The sequence below is a fragment of the Sinohyriopsis cumingii genome, chromosome 10, assembly GCF_028554795.1.
Source record: "Sinohyriopsis cumingii isolate HCF-2022 chromosome 10, ASM2855479v2, whole genome shotgun sequence".
NCBI classification, from domain to species: Eukaryota; Metazoa; Mollusca; class Bivalvia; order Unionida; family Unionidae; genus Sinohyriopsis; species Sinohyriopsis cumingii.
In genome coordinates this window covers 12014532-12021520 of record NC_142970.1, presented here as the reverse complement: position 1 = coordinate 12021520, position 6989 = coordinate 12014532, and the positions used below count along the sequence as shown (strand labels likewise).

General features: G+C 34.5%; 1 protein-coding gene across 2 annotated transcripts in view; it reads left to right on the top strand.

Moving 5' to 3' along the window:
* The first annotated feature begins 1558 nt into the window (after positions 1-1558).
* Positions 1559-6989, top strand: part of LOC149789601 (uncharacterized) — a 38303-nt gene continuing 32872 nt past the window's right edge. For both annotated transcript variants that reach the window (XM_089973336.1, XM_089973335.1), the window contains exon 1: positions 1559-1777. The gene's annotated coding sequence lies outside the window, so the exon portion shown is untranslated. The remainder of the gene's footprint in view (positions 1778-6989) is intronic.

The following is a 6989-nucleotide window of genomic DNA, read 5'->3' as shown; positions in this document are numbered from 1 at the left end:
CTGAGAATTGCAACCAAATCGTCTAAGAGGAATGTTGAATATACAAATGATTCAAACGCATAAAAATGGATTTTAGATTAAATATGAGATAAATTACTAGAGTTAGAATAATAAAAAAACCGAAAGTTATTTATTTATGTACTGACATTACGATTGAAATGTTTATAAATGGATAGTAAAAAGCTAAATGATGACTGTGTTTGATAATAAATAAATGGGTGAAGGCTTCGCCAGGGGTCTTTGTGCGCCCGAACCCTGAAATGAATTGTGGAAATTATAGATATGCACAAAATTGTGTTTCGTTGTCTTGTGTGCAAGAGTGAATATGGATGCTTGAAAAATCCAACAAATGGCACTAAATTGCATGAAAATTGTTCACGGTCATGGTATTGGCCTTGGCACTGCTAGGGGAACCCACAGCGCTCCTTTAAACTCCTTTTCTGGTGTGAATGAGCACTACCCCTTACCCCTTTGGGCCATTATCCCCTGCGAAGGCCACATGCAATAACGGATCACACGAATGCCCACGTTTTGTAAAGAAAACGGTGACAGATATTAGATATCATGTCGGGTAATCGAACATTATCTCCGCAATGATTTCCAATCTGAAAATCATCCCTTTATCATGTCAAACTTGCGAATGTGTACTTCTAAAGCTCGGCATTAAGTTCATTTGTGTCATCATCAGAATCTATTCATAAAAACAGTCATACATGGTTGCAACCTTCCGGGAGTGCATGGCCGAATCAGATCAAGTTTTGGGGCGGGGGTCCACAATTTCAAAAGGGCCCTGACTTTCCTCTAAAGGGTACCAAAGCAAAACTATATGTTTGCATAATACCAAATAAATGTGAGCAAGAATAAAATGTTGGTCAAGTTTCAAGTGACAGTGACTATACACGTGTGTGTGTGTGCGATGTTTGGCTTTTCATCTCGTTGTGGTTTGTCCTGAAAACCTGCACCCCACCCCACCTGCCTTAAATACCCCTGATCCGTCTCTGGATTACGTCAATCTTACAATACATCGAACATTATTATCTTCCTTTTTTCGGCAATGACCGACATGTATACAAGGTCAATCATGTGAACCATCATCAAGTATATGACATTATTCAACCAAGCCTAAGATGATCCGACTTTAGGTATAAGATGTACGAGACTTAATTATTTTCTTAGATCTTTTCAAAAAATGAAACATTGTTGAAATACTTTGTTTTAAGGTATGATAAAATACTTTTATTTAATAAAATTAGATGGCACAAATGTCTCTGTAGAACGTACGTAGTCAATACCGCGAAATTATACAACCCGCGAGAATATTAGTCTGGTTCCCTGAATCGTATGCTTCCTGCGGTGTACAACACTAGAAGCTTAAGCAGCAGGGAACCAGACTACGAGAATATTAAAAACAACTAAATAATCAAAAGTTATATCCAATCCAAACACAAGGTATTATTTGATGCCGATACATTTTGCACGTGCTAACACTGGTATAATAAGAAGCACGAAACAAATGTGATTACTCACTCAGGTATATCGCATGGTGGATTGTGTACCTTCTGCCTTTTTGGGGAATTTTTCACCGAGTTTCTTCAAAGAAAATATTTGTTTTTCTTTACTGAATGTATTTTTATGATTAATAGTGTTTTCATATATGTATTTATTTGTTACCCCTTGAAATTTGGAACGTACAGACTTGATTTGCCTGGATGCACATTCATCTCGGTTAGCGTGTGCAAAGGTTCCACGTGGATTAATATCATGGATGCCTGAGTCGGTGAGTACATTTCCTAATCCATATTCTTTAATTACTATCTGAAACTCGCAAAGTTAATTCACTATTACGATATGTTGTCTTGCCACAAGCACTTGATTCAGGGGGAAACTAATAACACCCAGGGAGGTTGTTATTAGTTCCCTCTGAATCAAGCGCCCGTGTGCCTTGCCTGTATGGGAAAACGACCTTGACCTGTGAGGATCGTTGGATTTACTAGTAGCTTGAACCAATAATTTTTTTTTTATTTGAAAGATAACTCAATCAAAATTTGCACACATATAATACTATTTGAAAGAAGCATATAAAACTTTTTGATGGAAATGTCAGAAATTGCATTTTTTATGAATTTTTTCAAACAATGTGGGCTTAATACTGTTTATGAATGAATTATGTTTCTGGCAAAAAGTGGTCCCATACCCAACGTTTTTTATTTTTAAAGATATCAAAACCAAATTTGGCACATTCATACAGATTATTTAGCTGTTTATAAAATGTTATGTTGTTTTGTATTAAATTTGGACCACAAATATATTTTCTATTTCTTTTAATATATTATAATTATATCAATTTTTAACAAGGGAGGACACAACTCATTTCTCGCGCGACCTATCTAAGAATAAACGCTTATATTTCAAGCTACATTTAGCGTAGCGTAATAAATTTGGTACCCAGGTTAAGCTCTGGCATTTGACGTTGTATGCGACTCCGAAATTACTATCATACCTTTAACGACTGTCAGACCATTTTCCCCACACTAATGCTCGATATGGCCATGATCGCGCCCGTTTAATATGGAAGAAAAACGCGCTAATGAAATACTCTCATTTCATTGGCCAACTGAAACTAAGTTCTAAACAAATTCAGGACGTCGTTTTCTTTTAACCAATAAGAGGAGAGTATTCCATTCAGCGAGATTTCACTTGCATATTAAGTATCAACTTCCGGCTTGCACACACAAACGACCCCTCAATGAAATCAAAGTTCAAACACTTTACGGTAATTACACATAAAATCTTTGAAGGTATTTATTGTTAATTGATCGCGTTTGAAAGCTACGATAAAATTAAAACAGAGCAAAAGCTAATACTATAAAAATCAAGTTTCTAAAATTTTCAAAACTCTGAATCCAGACCGCTCCTGTGCCTTAGTGGTTAGAGCGTCCGCCTCGGATGCAGGAGGCCGTGGGTTCCATCCCCGGTCGAGTCATACCAAAGACTTACAAAAATGATACTAACAGTTGCCTCGCTTGGCGCTCAGCATTAAGATGTTAGTGTTAGGACTGGTCGGCCTGGTGTCAGGATAATATGACTGAGTGGGACATATGCTACACGTCTGCAGCATGATGCCCCAGTGCTAAATATTACTGGATATCCTTATCTAAAATCACTAATTCCAAATAAATATTAAAATCCAAGATTACTTTATATGTACACTTTGTATTTCTAGTTAATAATGATCTGAATAAATAAATTCCACCCTAAATGAAATAATACACACAGCAATAAGACTGACATGGCGTCAGATGTTAAAGGCAAGAATGAATAATTTGTCAGGTAAACAAGAATATAAACCTTTCTACCTGACCTTGGTTGCAATTACCATCTTTTGGAAATTCTGTCACTTAATGGAATTGTACGTTGTAGAATATGCAAAGTTGTCATCAAGACAAGGTCTGTTACTAAAATCGTAATCAATGTGGTCAGATATGCTAGACTCAGATTAAAATAAACATGTTTACAATAATAATACCGCTCCGGTGGCCTAGGGGTTAGAGCGTCAGCCTCGAATGCGGGAGACCGCGGGTTAGAACCCCCTGCCAAGTCAAACCAAACACTTATTTGTACTAATAGCTGCCTCGCTATCCGTTCAGCATTTAAGAGGCTAGTGTTAGGACTACAAAATTGGTAAAACTACGTTAAAAATCCAAATCACACGCACACAGTAATATGAATTCTTAAGCAACGATCATTGAAAAATATTAAACATGTATTATTTTGTTCACAATTTTTTTTATTTGTTCGGTACAACATGAACTTGATTTTAGACAAAGTGAAAACCCAAAATACAATTTTAACCAACATATAAACATGGAGACAGAAACTACAAATACAAACGGCCGTTTCGATGTTACGAAATTGCCGCTCGCAAGAGAGGCGTTATATTTGCATATGAGCGGGATACGATGTTGTCCCATATATTGATGTGTTGTTGTAGCGACCTTGACCTGCTCAAAATAGACCAGCCGCTTTTATTGAAAACATTAAAGTTTCCATTATATTCATTAGAAATTGTTAGTATCGTTATTTTTTCGTTTTTTCGTTAAGTTTCTGTTATTATCTGCAAATATTTGTTAAATCTAATTCCAAATTTTCAATGAGTCAAACGTTCATTCTATTCATTCCTATGTTGTACTTGTTTCAATGAGGCGGATGTTTATTTACTCCTAGGTCATTTAATGCCCATAGATTTGTACATGTTTCAAAGAGAGTCAAATGTTTGATACTCAATCGTGAGTCATTGATTGTGTAGACTTCTTTTTATCATTGGGTCCGATGTTTATTTTACTCTTTCCCATGTATTTTTAATACACAAAGACTTGTGTATTTGCAATGAGCGAGATGTTATGTGTTACTCGTTCCTAGACCATTTAGTGGACGTAGATTTGTACATTTTCAACAAGTGTGATTATTACAAAATATAATATGCACCTTGTTTTCTTACCGCAGAGGTCATTGAGGCTATATGCAGGTTATAGCCGCAACTATTCGTACTATTTTCAACAACAGTATCCCACCTCCCAAACATTTATTAGTCGATAAATTTCGCTGTGTATATCTCGCAGATGACAAGTTCGTCATGATGACAAAATAATTGCCTTTTAGGCATGTACAGCCTAACCAGTATGTTATAGATTTGTGAACTGGAGATAACCCAAATCATTATTTTAAATATAAATGCAAATAAAAAGATAAAGGCATCTAATATTAAACCGATTAACCGAATACACTTAATTGACAGATTAACAAAATGCACTTAATTGACAGACAAGTAAAATAACCTGTTATCACTACTGAATCATTGTATACTGCTCTGAAATAATACATTTATTTTCTTTCTGCACAGTAGGGTTCATCATTTGGGATCGCGAGTCTCTCTCTCTCTCTCTCTCTCTCTCTTGACAAATTACAAGTCCCAAGGTCGACTAGTATATTGCTCACCTGTGTAACTGCCATATGTTAGCCCATAAATGTTAATTCGCGCAAGTCATGCAACAATTTGGTGGGTGGGTAAGACAGGATCTTGCACTTACGTCCCATTGAACAGTATTTTGTTAAATTATCATCTAAGACTGCATAAATGTGATAACATTTTCTTTACCAAAAACGGAGTGGTTCTCAATGATTTTGTATTGAAAGCATGCTTTTCAGATTTCAAGTAAGGTATTCAGGTTAATTCTTGGTATAACTGATAAACTTTACATAGAACCAACATCACAACTCTTCTTTTTAGAGTTAATTTTTGACAGTAAAGAGCTATTATAATATTTGAGACCGATCTCGTGACCAAAGTGGTCAGAGCGTCCACCTCCGATGGTGGTATGTCGCGAGTTCGCACCATGACCGAGACACACCAAAGACGTTATCACCTGTTATAACACCGATAAATAAGGATACGAGTCAAATTGGCTTCAAAATCACAACTCGCGTCCTTGTCGGATCAGGTGGTGTTTACTTGTACTTATTAGTTGTAATAAACCTTGAAACTTCTGAATGAAACAAAGCACACAATATGCATGACTTAAAGTACAGGTTATGATCATAGGATATTATCATTGCAGATGTCATTTACTAAGTAACCCTTTCAAAATAGTATTCTGAAAATAATACACATGATACAGATATACGTAACACATTAAATATAAAAAGTAAAAAATAGTTTTATTTTAAAGAGTGTATATATGCAATAATTTCACTTAAAACTGACTATCTGGCCCAAAATGAAAGGATGGATTTTTAGCGTCTCAGTAAATTTTCATAATGTGTTTGTTTTGTTCGCCTTCCTCGTTTTCTCATATTTCAAAATGACTTCTGACTAGAAGTAATGAAAAGAAAAACCATAAAATTACGGCACCTTTAATTTAAGGTCCTAATATTTTTTATTGTGATTATGATTAAATCATTATCTCAGTATACGAGAAGCATTATAAGATTTAAAATATACCTTCACTCGTCTTCTCTCTCTCTGAAACGAATTAGCGAACGAAAAGCACAATTGTTGCGTCGTATTTGGGAAATGAACAAAACATTTTTATATGGACTTCAGAATTTTTTTACTTCTGCCAAGTTTTCAGAGGTGGGAGTGGACCTAATACCATTGTGAACGTTAATCATTATATTTTGACAATGCCAACAAGTTAATCGGATATCCATGGAAAAATTATGAATTTGGACTACTTCAATACTTGTTGCAGGAACGTTATTTAAGGTGATATAAGCATTTGACCCTTACGTCAGGTTGAATCAACTTAATATAATATAATATAATATAATATAATATAATATAATATAATATAATATAATATAATATAATATAATATAATATAATGTACCAGTGGAAATAACTATGATTATGCACTTCACTAATTAATATTTTTTCACTGATTCATCTATTTTTGGGGCAAGAACATACTTACCTCCCCTTTCATTATGTTATATATATTTAATTTAACTTGTTTGTTTTTTTTTTTGCCCTCTATAATTATATTATGTATATTTGTAATTAGTTATTGACTTTTGTCCAAAATCAAGTTCATGATTACCTGATTAGAAGCATTTATTTTGTAAACAACATAATACATAGCTAACATATTTCAATGAGTATAGACTAAATATTAGGATCATTATCAGTGGATGCAAACGTGTTTCTTTGAATTTTCATTTGGAAATTCCTAAACTTGTTGACAACTTGAAATGTTCTAGAAAAGAACTCACCTACGACCTGTCTCTAATATTGTCTTAGCTTTTATCTCAGTGCTGTTTACTAGAGAAATTACTCATTTCTGCCAGAACATCCGAAGCAAAATCAGTTTTATCGTTGTGTTCGGATTTTCGTTTTGATGGTTATACTTAAATTGTTCACTGGAATTACAAAGTGATCACATATTCATGGACTAAAACATTAGTTTGGAATTATAGGGAAATGAGACAAAAAC